Source organism: Pogoniulus pusillus, chromosome 22, assembly GCF_015220805.1.
Source record: "Pogoniulus pusillus isolate bPogPus1 chromosome 22, bPogPus1.pri, whole genome shotgun sequence".
In the NCBI taxonomy this organism is placed as follows: domain Eukaryota; kingdom Metazoa; phylum Chordata; class Aves; order Piciformes; family Lybiidae; genus Pogoniulus; species Pogoniulus pusillus.
This window is the reverse complement of record NC_087285.1, coordinates 7,073,626-7,087,840: the sequence shown is the minus strand read 5'-3', so window position 1 is coordinate 7,087,840 and position 14,215 is coordinate 7,073,626. Positions and strand designations below refer to the sequence as shown.

General features: G+C 41.6%; 1 protein-coding gene across 40 annotated transcripts in view; it reads right to left on the bottom strand.

Moving 5' to 3' along the window:
- TENM2 (teneurin transmembrane protein 2) overlaps positions 1-14,215 on the bottom strand; it is a 1,869,083-nt gene that overhangs the window by 663,075 nt on the left and 1,191,793 nt on the right. For 37 of the 40 annotated variants that reach the window (XM_064161561.1, XM_064161557.1, XM_064161558.1 and 34 more), the window contains one exon: positions 12,857-12,903. The exons of 1 other annotated variant lie outside the window; for it this stretch is intronic. The gene's annotated coding sequence lies outside the window, so the exon portion shown is untranslated. Of the gene's footprint in view, positions 1-2,267; positions 2,564-12,856; positions 12,904-14,215 lie in introns of those variants that run through there. 2 more of the 40 variants (XM_064161580.1, XM_064161582.1) reach the window with 1 other exon arrangement.

Below are 14,215 nucleotides of genomic sequence, written 5' to 3'. Positions count from 1 at the left end.
GTTTAAAAGAAAGCAAAATATAAATTTGATCATCTAGATCCAACCTTTTTTTAATATGCTGAGCCTCTGTTAACAATCAGAAAAACAAAATGCTTCTGTGCGTTCCTAGACACTGCCAGGACACAAAACCCCCCAGCTACGAAAGTTTTTCTCTCAAAAGGAGTTAAAGCTCAGACCTCGCAGCTGGCCTTCTGAATACCACACAACCTGTATCAGTGTAATATATGAAATGAATAGGCTTTATTTATTACTCAGGGACTAGAAACCTCAGCACATGGGCCAAGCTGAAGTAACTGTCAGCCCGGTTACTGAATTGCCAGTGCACAGAAAAATGATGCCCAAACACACTTCATACATATTTTAAACCTTGACAATGCCACCTATCTTGAGGTTGTCAGCCCCTTGTAAAAATCCACTTTATCCAGCACTTACATAAGCCCCTTTAGAAAAGCACCTGTCATCTTTCTGCATGCTGGAGATTCACCAGGTTCTCAGATCAGTATAGTTTGAACAATAATACAAATGCCTTGAAGAAAGAGCCACCTTTCTCTAAATTCTGTTGAAGTTTGAAAAAAAACTTTGAGACTGTGCAACCAAGGTTGACTACTAAACCTGTACAAAGTAACTGTACTAACTGGTGAAAACACTTTCTGATTAACTCTGCACTTAACAAACACAGACTACATTTTTAAATGCATCACATTTCAAACAGCATTCCATCAAGTGCTCTGAGAGGACATCCGATAACTAAACATACTTCATGCAACTTGCATTTGGTACTGTTTCAGTCAAACTTAATTTTCTTAAGTTGCTGATATATAACTACTTCTACACTTGACCTCTTTAGAGAACATATGCATTTTGAAATTTCTTTGACCTTATATAATCTTCTAAGTATACAACTAAAGATTATAAACAAAGTCTCCTTTAACTCTGTGTTCTGGCATTTCAACTCTAATGCTTGTTTTCTCTATGTAACACAAGGTTTGGAAATTTCAAGTACAAGTCAAAGATTATATATATAAGGACACAAATATTTATGTGCATACATACACAGAGAGACAGACAATACTTGCCATTATATTTTGAGCCTTGTAAAAAGACAGGACACTTAAGCATGGAAGTCGGGGGGGAAAGGCACAAAAAGCACACGTTACAAGTGTCAAGTCATCTGAAATTGCTACAGAAGATAAATGCTTACACTAGCATTTACAAACATCCTAACAAGAAGTGTTGAAAAAAGGAGACTGGTTCAGAGATAAAGAGTTAAGAGCTCAATTCACATCCAGTAAGCCGTCTTATTTCAATTTCAGTTTGAATCTATGCAAAAAGCAGAACAGTATCTTGTCAAACTGCCACTCCATACAAGGTCTAGCAGGGACTTGGTCTGGTATTAGCACACGTTGGTACATTGTCTCAGCAACGTACGCGATACATGCCGGCGGTCTCTTCCTCCACAGCTATGAATTTATTATTAAGTGCAATTCTGAAACAGCTCAATCGCAGGGCTGTACCGTGACACATCAAGGCGCTTCTACATTTATTATCTTTGCAAACAACACCATATTACTGTCCCTTACTGCTTCCTGCAAACCCGCAGCAATGATGCAAAGCAACCTTTTTTCCCCCCCCCTTTAATTCCCTTTCGGAATACAAATGCCTGCCTTTTCTTATCGCTGCCTGTTCCTAACCAAGGCACACTGTGGACAATAGTTTCTGAATCAGCGATACCTTCCCACGCCGTTTGCAAAAACGGAGGGGAAAAACGTCGTACTTCAGTCCCAGGAAAAACGGGGAAAAGAAGCGAGAAAAACATAAAATAATGAAGTAGCTTAAAAAACAAACGCAACATTGAAACACGGTGAAAATAAAAGAAATACCAGCGATTAAGGATGAGAATTAACGGGCAGAAAAGCAGCAGCAGCAGCACTTATTGCAGAGGCACAGAGAATCCTTCCTTGGAACTCATGCAACTAATGACCTCTCCAACTGCTGAAATACCCAGCTTCGGGAAAGAAAACACTTACTGCCTGGTTTTAAGGCACAGACCAGAAGTTGCCAACTCCGCTAACGCAATTACAGAAAAAAAAGGGGGGGGGGGGGGGGGGGGGGGGGGGGGGGGGGGGGGGGGGGGGGGAGTTGGGGGGAAGTAGAAAGGAAGGGAGCGACAGAGACAGAAACGCTGCAGCTTTAGGCGCTGCTGCCGAATGAAGAGCATTAAGGAGAATCCTGATCATGTAGGCAAGTAAGAAGTGAAGAGCATTTACCAGCAGCAGCAGGTTGAGCAGCCCGAGAGCCTCACACCGTCTCTGGGAGATAACTTAGCACCGGTGCGGATTCCTTCACTGAGCAGGGACACCCCTCTCCTCTCCCTTCCCTTCCTTTGCTCTGCTCTGCTCTCCCTTCCCGTCCCGTCCCTCCCCCGAGGAGCGGAACAGCGGGAACAGGAGCAGCCTCCCACCGCCCCCAGGGAGCGGCACGGCACGGTGCGGTGCGACGACGAGCAGCGGAGCAGCCGCGGAGGGCGGGAGCGAGGCGGCGGAGGGCGGGCGGGAGCGCGGGCCCCGGCAGCCGCCCGCGCCAGCCGCGCTCTGGCCGCAGCGCCACCGGCACCCGGCTGCACGCGCCGCGGCCGGCCCCGGCAGCCAATCCCGGCGCTCGGCACCCGGCCGCGCGCGCTCGGGGCCCCTGCGCGCTGCCGGGCCCGGCGCGGCTCCGAGGGCGGCAGCGGTAGCGCTCCGGCAGTGCCCCGTAGTGCTCCGGCAGCCCGAGGGCAGCGCCTTCGTGAGCCCCGGGTCCGCGAGCACCCACGGCGCTACCCGGGCGTCCTTGTCGCCTTGACCGTCATTGCGCATAGTGCGCGTCAGTGCTCCGCGCCCGGCCTTCGGCGGAGCGGAGCGGCTGCCCCAGCCGAGCGCTGCCGCAGAGGCGCAGGACCGGGGGACGCCCCTCGCCTCTGCCGGGTGACCCAGGCTCACGGCACGGGCTGTGGGCAGGGGCAGGTGCCGGGTGAAAGAAACCGGCGTCAGAACGCCTGTCCCGTTGCCGCGGCGTGGAGCCGAGGTTTAGGGGGGTAAGGACGAGACTACCCCCGTGGGGAGCCGCGGCTTTTGCCGGTCCTTTCCCGATGGAGCCATGAGGAGGCGGCGACACAGCAGCCGTGAGAAGACAACGGCAGGCGCACGGTGCCCGGTCCCACTGCCAGCCCCACACCTCACGCCGCGCCGCCGGCACAGCGTGCGGGCTGCTGCTGCGGGAGGCTGGGCCCTGCGGGGCGAGCGGACAAGCACAACGGACGGCAACGAGCGTCCACGAAACTTCACCACATGAAAGAAAAGTACAGAATCGCTTCCACCTTCTTGCCACAACTTAGAAACCTCCCCACAAACTGTTTCACACTTCTACAGAACAGAATCCCTTTAGTTACCATATTCTCCTCCGTGACCCGGCTGTGGGTCAGCCTCAGCGCATTCTCTATAGCATTACTTCCAAATATTCTGCAGAATACTTACCTCTTCTGCAAAGTGTGATTACAGGTTGACTTATTTAACCTCTTCCCCTTTGCTGTATATATCTCTGGAAGCACCCAAAAAAAGAGCACTACAGCGGAGTAGATCAGGAAATGAGAGAATGGTCAACTGCTAGAGACAAGCTGTCAACCTATAAACTCTAGACTACTTGGCAAGGCCAGGAGAAAAGTAACAACTTGAATTCACCAGGATATATAGAAATAACAGTGACAGTAGGAGCTTTGACATTGGTAAGGCACAGCAGCAGGGCTAGCAATGCTGCCCCAATGTAACAATTTTCCTGTCCATATTCTGTAACATAGGAAATCTGTGTGCATAAATAAACTAGAGCACGCTGGATTCCCTGTAGCTGGGAGAAGTGTACTGTAAATGTCTGATTAGAGACAAACTACAGCAGAGTTAATTTTCCTACTGCAAGTGTAGTTTTGTACCCGTCAACAAAGAGCAGGAGTTTTAAGGGGCAATCCAGAAATCAGCAGGGAAGTATCTCTCAGCTTTTCAAGGTTAATTGAGAAGAGGGGAGACTGAGCATACTACTAGAGCTTGGTAAATTGCATGTAATGCTGTAGCTTGAGGACTGTACCTATTCACAGGGGTAAAGAAGATCCATGTAGCCACAACTTCTCCCTGGCCTCATCTTTTTCTATGGCATTTCACAGACTTCAAGATGTGTCCTTGTCTCAAATGCCGTGGTCTAAATTTTAATGTGATATGCGTGGTGATGTCTTGATTCTGCAGTGAGACTCCTGTAAGAGATACTGTGATAGCTGCTCTAATGGAAATAATCTTTCTGCTTGAAAATAAACTAGACTGCAAAAACGGATGTTAGAGATGTATGAAAAAGATTGTTGCAGTTAAGTAATGACTTGTCCCTACCAGGAAGAAAGACTGAGAATTACACTCTGGTGGGAGACAAATCTTGTCAAACTGCATTTTGATGCAATGCAAGTTTCAGTGGAAAAGGTCTATAACAGCAGTCTGTAAAGCAGGTGACTAGATGCTGATAATGACTAAACAACAACTAGCAAAAAAAACCAAACTGTGTAGCCCATACAGTCTATAAAGATACATGAAAAACTTCATCTCACTGGGCTACTTCTAGCACTGACACACAGACTATCACAAAGCTACTTAATATACCAGTGATTTGAGGGAGAACAAGCAAATAACTGATTAAATACCATGCAACAAAGATTTGTTGATGGTCATTTATGATGGATGTGGGTCAACGTCAGAGACCAACCTGGACACCTTGGTAAGGTGGCCTCATTGTTCAACAGAATGGTTGAAGTCAAGGTCAGATATTTAGTGAAAAAAAACCAGGGGTTACATTTCAGGTTAGGGGATTGGTTATGGAAGGCAGTTTACAGTAAAGACCATTAAGTCTGTTCTGGTGAATGACTGAAGATATGCTCCCATTGGCAGAGGTTAGTAAAATGACAGGAGTGAGTGGATGGGAAGCAGAGAGACTAACAAGGCCAAAATGAGCAAAGTTAGATGTCTAGGCATTACTACTAAGACCAGTGTGGGAATACTGGCTTTGTGTCTACACTTATGCCTAATGATAGCTATATAAAAATTAGAATACCTGAGCGACAGCTAAAGCATGTTTTAGGATAACCATGTCTTCTCCCTAAAGTAAGAGTCTTAACAAAAGACAAGGAACCAAGCTCTTCCTTCCTCCTGTTCTTGATTTAAATTGATCTTGGATTCTTTTAGATGTGGTGTTACAGGTTTGACGAGAGAGTTTTGTTCCCATCCCTTTAATCTGGTGATAAGGGTGTTCTCCCAGGAATAGGAGACTTGAGACAGAATATGCATGAGGCTGCAGAGAATAAACCAAATGCCTCATTTCTTGAATTAGACTTCTTTGACTACTGATTAGTAAGTAAATGGCGACCACAGTAGTCCTCTAGAACATTTCAAATCCTTTAGCTCTGTTCAGCTCTTTGGAGGAAAGAATGGAAGTGCCTACCTTCAAGAACAAGTTCCAAGCAGTGAAATCCAAATGAATATAAATGTATTTCTCCAGATTTTACTAAAGTGTCCAAGAAATGGGACTGCAGATCTATCACTGCCCAATTTCCTCCTGGCTATGTTAGTTACTGCTCCATGCCTTAGATGCTCTAAAGGTAGAGCTGCAATTCACGACCTAGAACCTGCAGGTTTCATCAAATTTGGTCCCTACTATTTTTTGAGTTTCTCTCGGTATCACCTTGTCAGTTGCAGCACTTGCTGACACAAGAATGTCTTGTCCACTTTCAGAAGAGCTATGGTTCTCTTTCCCACATTTCTTTGAAAAACTGACCTTCAGTGTGATTTGAAAGGAAAGGAAAAAGGAAACAGCAGAAAAGGTTTGCAGTTTTCTGGCAATAAATGCCAGATGCTTTTCCCTTTGCTTTTTAAGCCCATGTTTGAATTTTCTAATCTAAAACTGCTGATTTTCCAATGTATCTCTATATAGATCATTATTCCTTTATCAGTATGTTGTTGCTCCACCACACACATTGCTACAGCTTGATCAAAACAGGCATAATTAAAGACAGTTTCTGGAATCTGATGCTATGTAAATGCATTGTACAATGAGGGTGATATTTTAATACTGCAGCTAATTAATGACTGGAACATTTTACCTATGGATTGCAAATTCTGTGTTGCTTGGAGTCTTTGAATAGAACAGAAAATGTTTCTGAAAGATACATAGCATCTCACACACAAGTCATGGGATTGATGGAGTGGTTACTTGGGTGAAGTTCAGGTGATGTTTACTGGCTGCCATTACACAAGAGGGTCACACCAGATGATGAGCATAGATTCTCCAACCCTGTAAGCTGTAAATCGTGATATGCAACAATCCACTCTAGCTGTGTAGGACTCATCTCTTCAGAATAGAGTGCTTATGTTACTGAACAATGCCTCTCAAATGCTTTAACACATTCTAAAGAGGATTATTTTAATTAATTGGTACAATTTCCCATATTTATTATATGTACTGGAATATTATTAGTTGCACCTCATTTAGATGTCTTATTTTCATTCTTAATCCTATGCTGCAAATGCAGACACATCCTCCAAATACTAGTCTGGATTATAAAAATACAGTAGGGGGGAGAAAAAGAGAAACTAAATCCCAAAGAAGTGCATGGGAACATCTATTCCAAGGAAGCAACCACACAATGGTACAGGAGAAATATTTGAGTGTCATGCACTGAGCTACCAACAAAGAGGAAGCAGCAAGATCAAGAATTTTAACGCTTTGCAATTATCACCTTTGGCAATTCAGTAAATGTGGTGCATGTTTGACATTAAAATAAGGGAGTTTGTATCACCTCTTCAATATTGCCTGAAGCTGCCCATAATTTGTCAAATAAAGAGAAAGGTGTTGAGATGGTACAAGTATTTTCAGGTAGTTTCTAGTCCCTTTAGCAGTTGTTTTTTTTCTTCTGAAGCCAGCCCTTCTACCTTGTAAGAATTATAGCCTGTCTTTGAAATGGCTCAAATGGAAGTACTGAGCAGGTAGAAAGCTACTTGCTATATGCTTGAATGGCTCAGAACAATTCAAAGCCATCAACAAGTTTGCAGTTCCAGAAGAAGAAGAGGAGGACAAAAAAGATGGAAAGTCTCTGTGGGTAATACCTGCTTAGTGGAAAGTAAAGAATATATGAAGACATTTATAGGCACAAAATACTGCTGTGCTGAAAGAAGGATCTTTTTCCTTTAGAGAAATTGCTGTCTGCCAATGAGCATGTTTGGTATGCACAGCCATCCCCAGTTAAACCCCCACCTTGTGGACAGCTCAGCAGAACACTTGCTGTCTGCTATGGTGCATGTATACAGTGTGTTCTACACATACATGCAACTCTGGACTAGAACACCTAAGCCCCATTTCCTTACAAGATTTTTACTCACTGCAAATACTTCAACAGAATTCTGAAGAATCTAGCTGCCAATTTGACCGGTGCCATCTCTAAGAGAAAGATCAGCCTTTGCTCATCTGGTAGATCAAAAGGAAAATTCACTGAGCTCTGAAAAAGATTTTTTTACATTCAAATTGTCCAGCTCACAGGAAACAACACTTTTTATGGGTTTAAAATTAGGTATCATTGCTGAAGGGTTTGTGGGATGTGCTGTTTCCAGTGTAGTAACTGTGCTGAGTTCTGACAGGATAATCCTAAACCTCTAATACAAATGTTAAACTGAATATGCAAAAGCACAGTTAGAAGTTAAACTAAACACACAAACATCAGCACAATTCTATTCCTGTTGATCAGGACCCAGGTCTCTTACCTTCTTCTGCCCCATCCATTTACTAGAATCATTCCTGTTTCTAATACATGCTTTAGATTCCAGACTGTACCCTCATTACTGTTGTAACAGAAATGGAAGATACAGTTGTTAGCTAGACCTCAGTTTGGTTTTGCAAGCTGCTGACTACTACTGAGTGCAATTGCAAGCTATAATAGTGTTAATTCTCTTAGCCATTTTAATGTCTCTGACACCAGAGGATAAACAGTTTCCCTTGTCTTCCTGCAGCAATTACTGAGTGGTTACATTCCATTACATTACAGAAAAAGTTCATGGTTTATGTAGTTATCCATACATAGTGTACAAAATAGGACATGAAATTTGTGACAGTTTGCTTTTGAGGTGATACACTTCTATCCCTACATACTCTTGCAAGCTTCACTAGTGGCATTTGTTCCTTTTATAAATGAGGCCACTCTGGGGACTAGAGAAAGAATTAGTTACCTCACTGAATTTGTAACCTACAAATGTTATGATATATCAGTGGATCTTATAACTTTCATAGGTGCACTTGATATTAGAAAATATAGTAGAACAATACTTTAATTTTGAGGTATACTACATTACAACAGAACAAGACAAATTTCACTCGATTGGCATAACAGTTTTCCAACAGCTTGCCTAAATTGTGTGGTTTTGCACAGCATTTTTACCAAAATACTGAAATACTAGAAACTATGTAAGTGGTGTTATTTTAAGCAAGCTATTAGTTAAATGATTTTAGTCTGCATTTGCTTAACTTCAAGTTAGTTCCATCTTTCATAAGGCATTTTTATGCTCTATGCCATTTTCTTCTTCCCTATTTTTTAGTGCAAAATATTTTCCTTGAAATTAAGTTCTATACAATCATGCAAAAGTATTCACTTGCTTTATTTTTTGGCAAAATCCAACCACTTCATTCAGGATCAGGGCACCATTTTTGTTACTATCTAAACAACATGGCACATTCCTTTCTCTGCCAAGGTCATGGTTTCAGTGCTTGATGTCCTGAACACTGTATGAAAGAAGGATGATCAACTTAGCTGTTATCAGTTATTTTGAATGAGGAAAGGTGCAAGATAAAGGGGAAGTTTTCATGCCTGATCACCTTTCATTATCTCTTCTGTTAAACTGCAGTGAGCAGTCCATGAGAAGCCAAATATTTAATGGATTGGCTGTAACAGCACAGGGCAGCAAATTTATAAAGTGATAGGGTATAAGGAGTTTATTTGCTGTAAATATGTGTAATGCAAAGAAACACTCCTACCAGTAAGAACTCCTGCAGTGCAAAGAGAAATGAAGACAGCCATAGAAAAATGGGAAGTTAGAGCTAGAATTATATGTGCAGGAGTATATAATGTAGAATGTCTAGAAACGCAGTGTATTCTAATAGTCTCTAACACTCAAAAATGTTCTTTTAAGCTGTAGAGGGCTAGTAACCCAAGGAACAATGAGAATATATAGTCAACTAAATCAGTTAAATTCATGTTTTGTGTTGTTTTCTTACTTTAATTTATGTATGTATCTCAGTTTAAAAAAGAAGTAATGTTTACTATAAAAATTCTATCACACTGGAGAAATGCTATTTCCTTCTAGTCTTAATGTCACTGCATTGTTATTCTTCAGTATTTTCAGACAATCCTTTAGTCTGCTGTGCTCATTAAATACAGAATTTCTCTGTATTCAAAGGACCTTGTAATTGCTGGTTAACACACTACTACATGTCACAGTAGGCCTAACAGGCCAAAAATAGGCTTACACATGTCCTGACTTGCCCAGACATGGTTTTCTGCTCTCCCTCCTTCTGTTTTGGGGAGAAGCAACCGCGGGAAAGAGGACAAAGAACCTGGAGCTACTGAGTCTACGGACTCTGGCCTGCCCAGACTTGTTTTGCTCCTGTGGTGAACAAGTGCCTCCTGTGGTATGCACACTTAGCTTGTGCCTGCCTTGTGCAAGCCCTATGCTTTTCCCAGATTTGGGTAAAGCATGCCTATGTCTTCACCTAATATGGGCAAGCTTAGCTAACTGCTATTCTGATTGGCTGCTCTGTGTCCAAAGACCCATTACTCTCAGGCTGTATTGATAAAAACAGTTGAGCAGGTAATGCAGCATGCTCTGCCATTGTATTTGTGCTTGCTGCTTGCCTGCTGCCATTGCTTACTGACTAAGTGCATCCTGAATTACCTGTAAACTCCACTACCTTGAGTTTACCAGGAACAGGCTCTAAATGCCTCCATGCAATCAGCCTGTGACATCATGCTAAGACTGCACATCGCAAGACATACTGCCTACACCTGAAAGTCTCCTGCCAAGACAGGAAGTCCTGAAGATACACAGATCATCCAGAGGAGCCAGGATAAAAGGTCAGAGATTGTCTGCCTCCTTTCTCTGCACTCCATGAAGCCCAGGAAGAATCAGAAACCTCATTGGCTGACAACAGAATTCCCTGAAAGCATTTGGGTGCTGTCTGAAGTTGTAGACAGCCCCACGAGTTGGGAAACAATATTTTGTGAGTAAATATTTATAGCCTCTTGTATTCACCACTGCCCTCTGCCATAAGCAGAAAGGAGTTCCTTGAGTCCATCTAGTGGGCAAGTGGTATATTGACCACAAGCGGTATTTGGCCTCAAGAACCTTCTCTTCCAGTTCAGTTAATATTTATATATTTTGCAAGTTATTTCAAGATCCTACATTATTATCTGTATAATATTTCCATGACCATGTGAAGAACCAATTATTATTAAAATTAGTGGTCAGGGGTGGTGAGAGTTCGGAGTATCAAAATTAATAAACTATTACATTTGGAAAAATATAATCTCACATTATTTAATTGCCTGCTCCATTACCCTACAGCAGGACTTACTAAGCAAGTTATTCTGTCATTTCCATTCTCTCCCAGAGACATATAGGTGTACTTAAGTTATTTAAAATAATTTCTTGCTGTTTTCGTATTATTCAGTGTGAAACAGGAGAATGGCAGAACTTTCACACTGAAACTGTGAATGGCAGAGCTTTTCACACCGAAACTGACATTTGTGAAACTGTATTTGTATGTTCTCTGCATTCTCCTGTCCTATTAGTGTTAGAAAAGTTTGGGGGATGCTTTGTACTTCTCATGTCATAAGATATTGCCAGGCTAATTTCTGATCTCAGGAAAAAAAGGTGTAAGCAGAGACTGTCAAACCCTCAGTGCCAGTACATAAATGGAATATAAAGATACCTGGAAAAGAGAACTTAAAATTCTCCCACTGTTTTCTTAGGAATGTGAAACTCTGCTTACTAATACTTTCTACTTCACAGTATTGAGATAGTAAACAGAAATAGAGACTTATTCAGTAGAAAGATATGTACCAAATGAAACAAAAATACAAAACATTTTTCTGTTGCTAATAAGATTCAGACAATGGACTTCACTTACAACTGAGCTCATCATACACAATGTATCATAAGCATGCTGCAGTCTCTCAGGTTTGATGACCTATTACACTTACAGAAGGAGTGAAAACTGACTTTGCCAGCATTCCAAATAAAGGTCACAGTCTCTGCTCACTTGCTCCCTGTGATAGGACATGGAGCAATGGATGTAAGTTGCAGCACAGGAGGTTCCACCTCAACACAAAGGGGAACTTCTTTACTGTAAGGGTCACAGATCACTAGAACAGGCTCTCCAGAGAAGCTCTGGAGTATCCTTCTCTGGAGACTTTCAAGGCCTGTCTGGATGCATTCCTCTATGACCTGAACTAGATCGTATGGTCCTGCTCTGGCAAGGGAGGTTGGACTCGATGATCTCTTTGGGTCCCTTCCAACCTCTGACATCCTCTGACCTGTGACTGTAATATAATTAAGAATACATTCGTGGTATGGAAGAAGACAGAACTTGCACTAACTCATTAATTTGTTCATACTTAAACCAACACTTTTCTAACAACAGGCCAGAAAAACTTTTGGTGTCTGTCCATGATACCAAGTGTTACTACTGGCATAATGAAGCTTTGCTTCTCGCAATTAATCACCTTGACTGCCAACAAATAGTATATTTATCTTCATTATCTTCCTACATGTATGTCTCTCCTTTGTGCTATACAGCAGAAGCTGATAGGTTGTCTGGCTACAGCATAGACAGAAATTCTGCTGAAACGTCAGTCGAGGCACAAGCTGTCCATCGAATCAGCTCCTCAGAAAGTGAGCCTAAAGAGCAGACCTGACTCGAGACACTGCTCTGTCATTTGCACATCTGCACAACTGGCAGGAAAGCAGCCGACAAGAACATATAAAGTAAGCTAGAGCACACCCATTTGGGCAAGAAACTCTGTCTTTAACTGCAACTCTACACTACAGCCATATAAACCCAGAGTATCTCTAAGTATGGCTTTGTGTTTTCAGCTTTCTCATAGATTTTAATTAAAGACAAACAGAATTATGGACAGTACAAATTACCTTTCTCAAATGAGAAACAAAAGAGAGGATGCCAGGCTAATTTATTTGCTTTTGTTTGCATCTCTTTTTCCATGATTATTTTAACAAATGAGTTTACCAGCAGGAATGCATGGAAAAATAATGAAGCAAATATTGTTAAATATTGTGATTATTCATAGCAGAACCTATAAGTTATGTTTCTGCAATTCCGAAAGAGAAATATGTTGTACGACCTACAAACCCATTCAAAAACAATAAAAAAAAAGGCTTGAATATTCAAAAAGCTCTGCTTATGAATGAATTACAGACAAAAAATTATGCACAGATATTATTCAGCAAACAGTTTGAACATATACATCAGAAAACTGGTTTGTTTGGAAAACTTGCAAACACAAAATGGAGCAAAGAAATTATTCATTATGAATTATTTGCACAGCATCTGTCTTACTTTCTCATGTTAATTGCCTCTGCTAAACCACATTTTCTCCCCCTCAATATGTAAATGTAAGTGATTTTGCATATTCTCTGAATACCCAGTAAATGCAAGTTTCATTACCTTACTGCTTATATCTTTTTTTGTCAGTCTAATTATACTAGAGTTTATATAATTTTAAAATTTGACCTACCAGCTTTCTGTAGACTGCAACCTCTTCCACTAAATTTGGAGTGGTGCCTAGAATAAAAAAAAAATAAATTAAGAACTGTTAAAAGCATGCACATTAACTGCCTTTGTGAAAGATCTTGCAAGGTATGTGTTAATTCCCCCTGTATTGATGCATATTGAAAAGCTTAGCTTTGGTTTTAATCGCAGTACTTTCTAGGACATGACCCACACTTGATGTGAATTAACAGAGAATTTTACTGGCTTTTGAGAGCTTGTGTGAGACCTTCCTCTATTGTAATCCCTGTATCCTTTCGTGCTCCCCAGGAAGTACCACTCCAGTTGTATATAATTATTCTTTCTACAAATACAAGCTTAAGTATTGTATTGCCTTGTTTTCACTGAATTTTCTGACTTTTTGATTCTTTGACCACTGACTCATGTTGTCTCTCCAAGAAACACCATGAGAAGAAAAGGTGAACATTATATCATGCCTTTTCTTTGCCATAGCCTCATCCCACCAATTGCCAAAAAACCTGTGCTGATCTTAGAATCTAAATGCAAGTTTAATCTTTTAGGCCTGTTAACAGAAATGCCACTCCTGGCCAAGTGTGCCCCACTGGGTCACTGAGAATGTCACCTAAGTGAAGCCTCAGGATGGGTTCGTTATCAGCATATATACTTCATTACATTAAAAAGACAGATCTGCAGAAAGCACTCTTGTTACAGGGCTATATTTAGAAGCCAAGGACTTTGAGTAGCACAAAGGTACACTTTTCTAATAGCATAAAACCTTCTGTTGAGGATTTTTTCTTCAGTGCACCACAAAATACATACCCCCTGAAATGATTAGTTGGGTTTTTTTCCCATTTTATACCGAGGTTACAAAACAACATGTTAACATGGGTAGCACAACTGGGTAAAAGCACATCCATTCATTTAGTTGTGCCATGGGCACAAAAATGGCTGCATGCTTACAGGGAGTGTTTTGCAGTAGCCATTAGTACGTTGCCAAGGCATGGTGGGTAGATGTTACTGCCTATGTGTTGCTACTAAAATCTTTGATGTCCTAGAGTCTTAATGATTACAACAAGGAAAACGGAATCATGCTACAGCTTCATGATACCTTGTGTCTATACACAATTTTGACTCATGCTCTACAGGTAGCACTGTGTCATAATAGAGTTTCTGTCTTAAGAAGTTCCCTAAGGCACCACAAAAATCTCAGTATTTTTGCTGCTGATCCATCTACCCTTCTGTTCTGTAAGGCACCAGGCCTGTGCTGTCAGATGACTTCTGAAATGAATGGCACTGATAAAATTTTGGGCCTTATCTTCAGCAACTCTTTTTTTTTTTTTTTTTTTTTTTTTTAAATATACCTCTA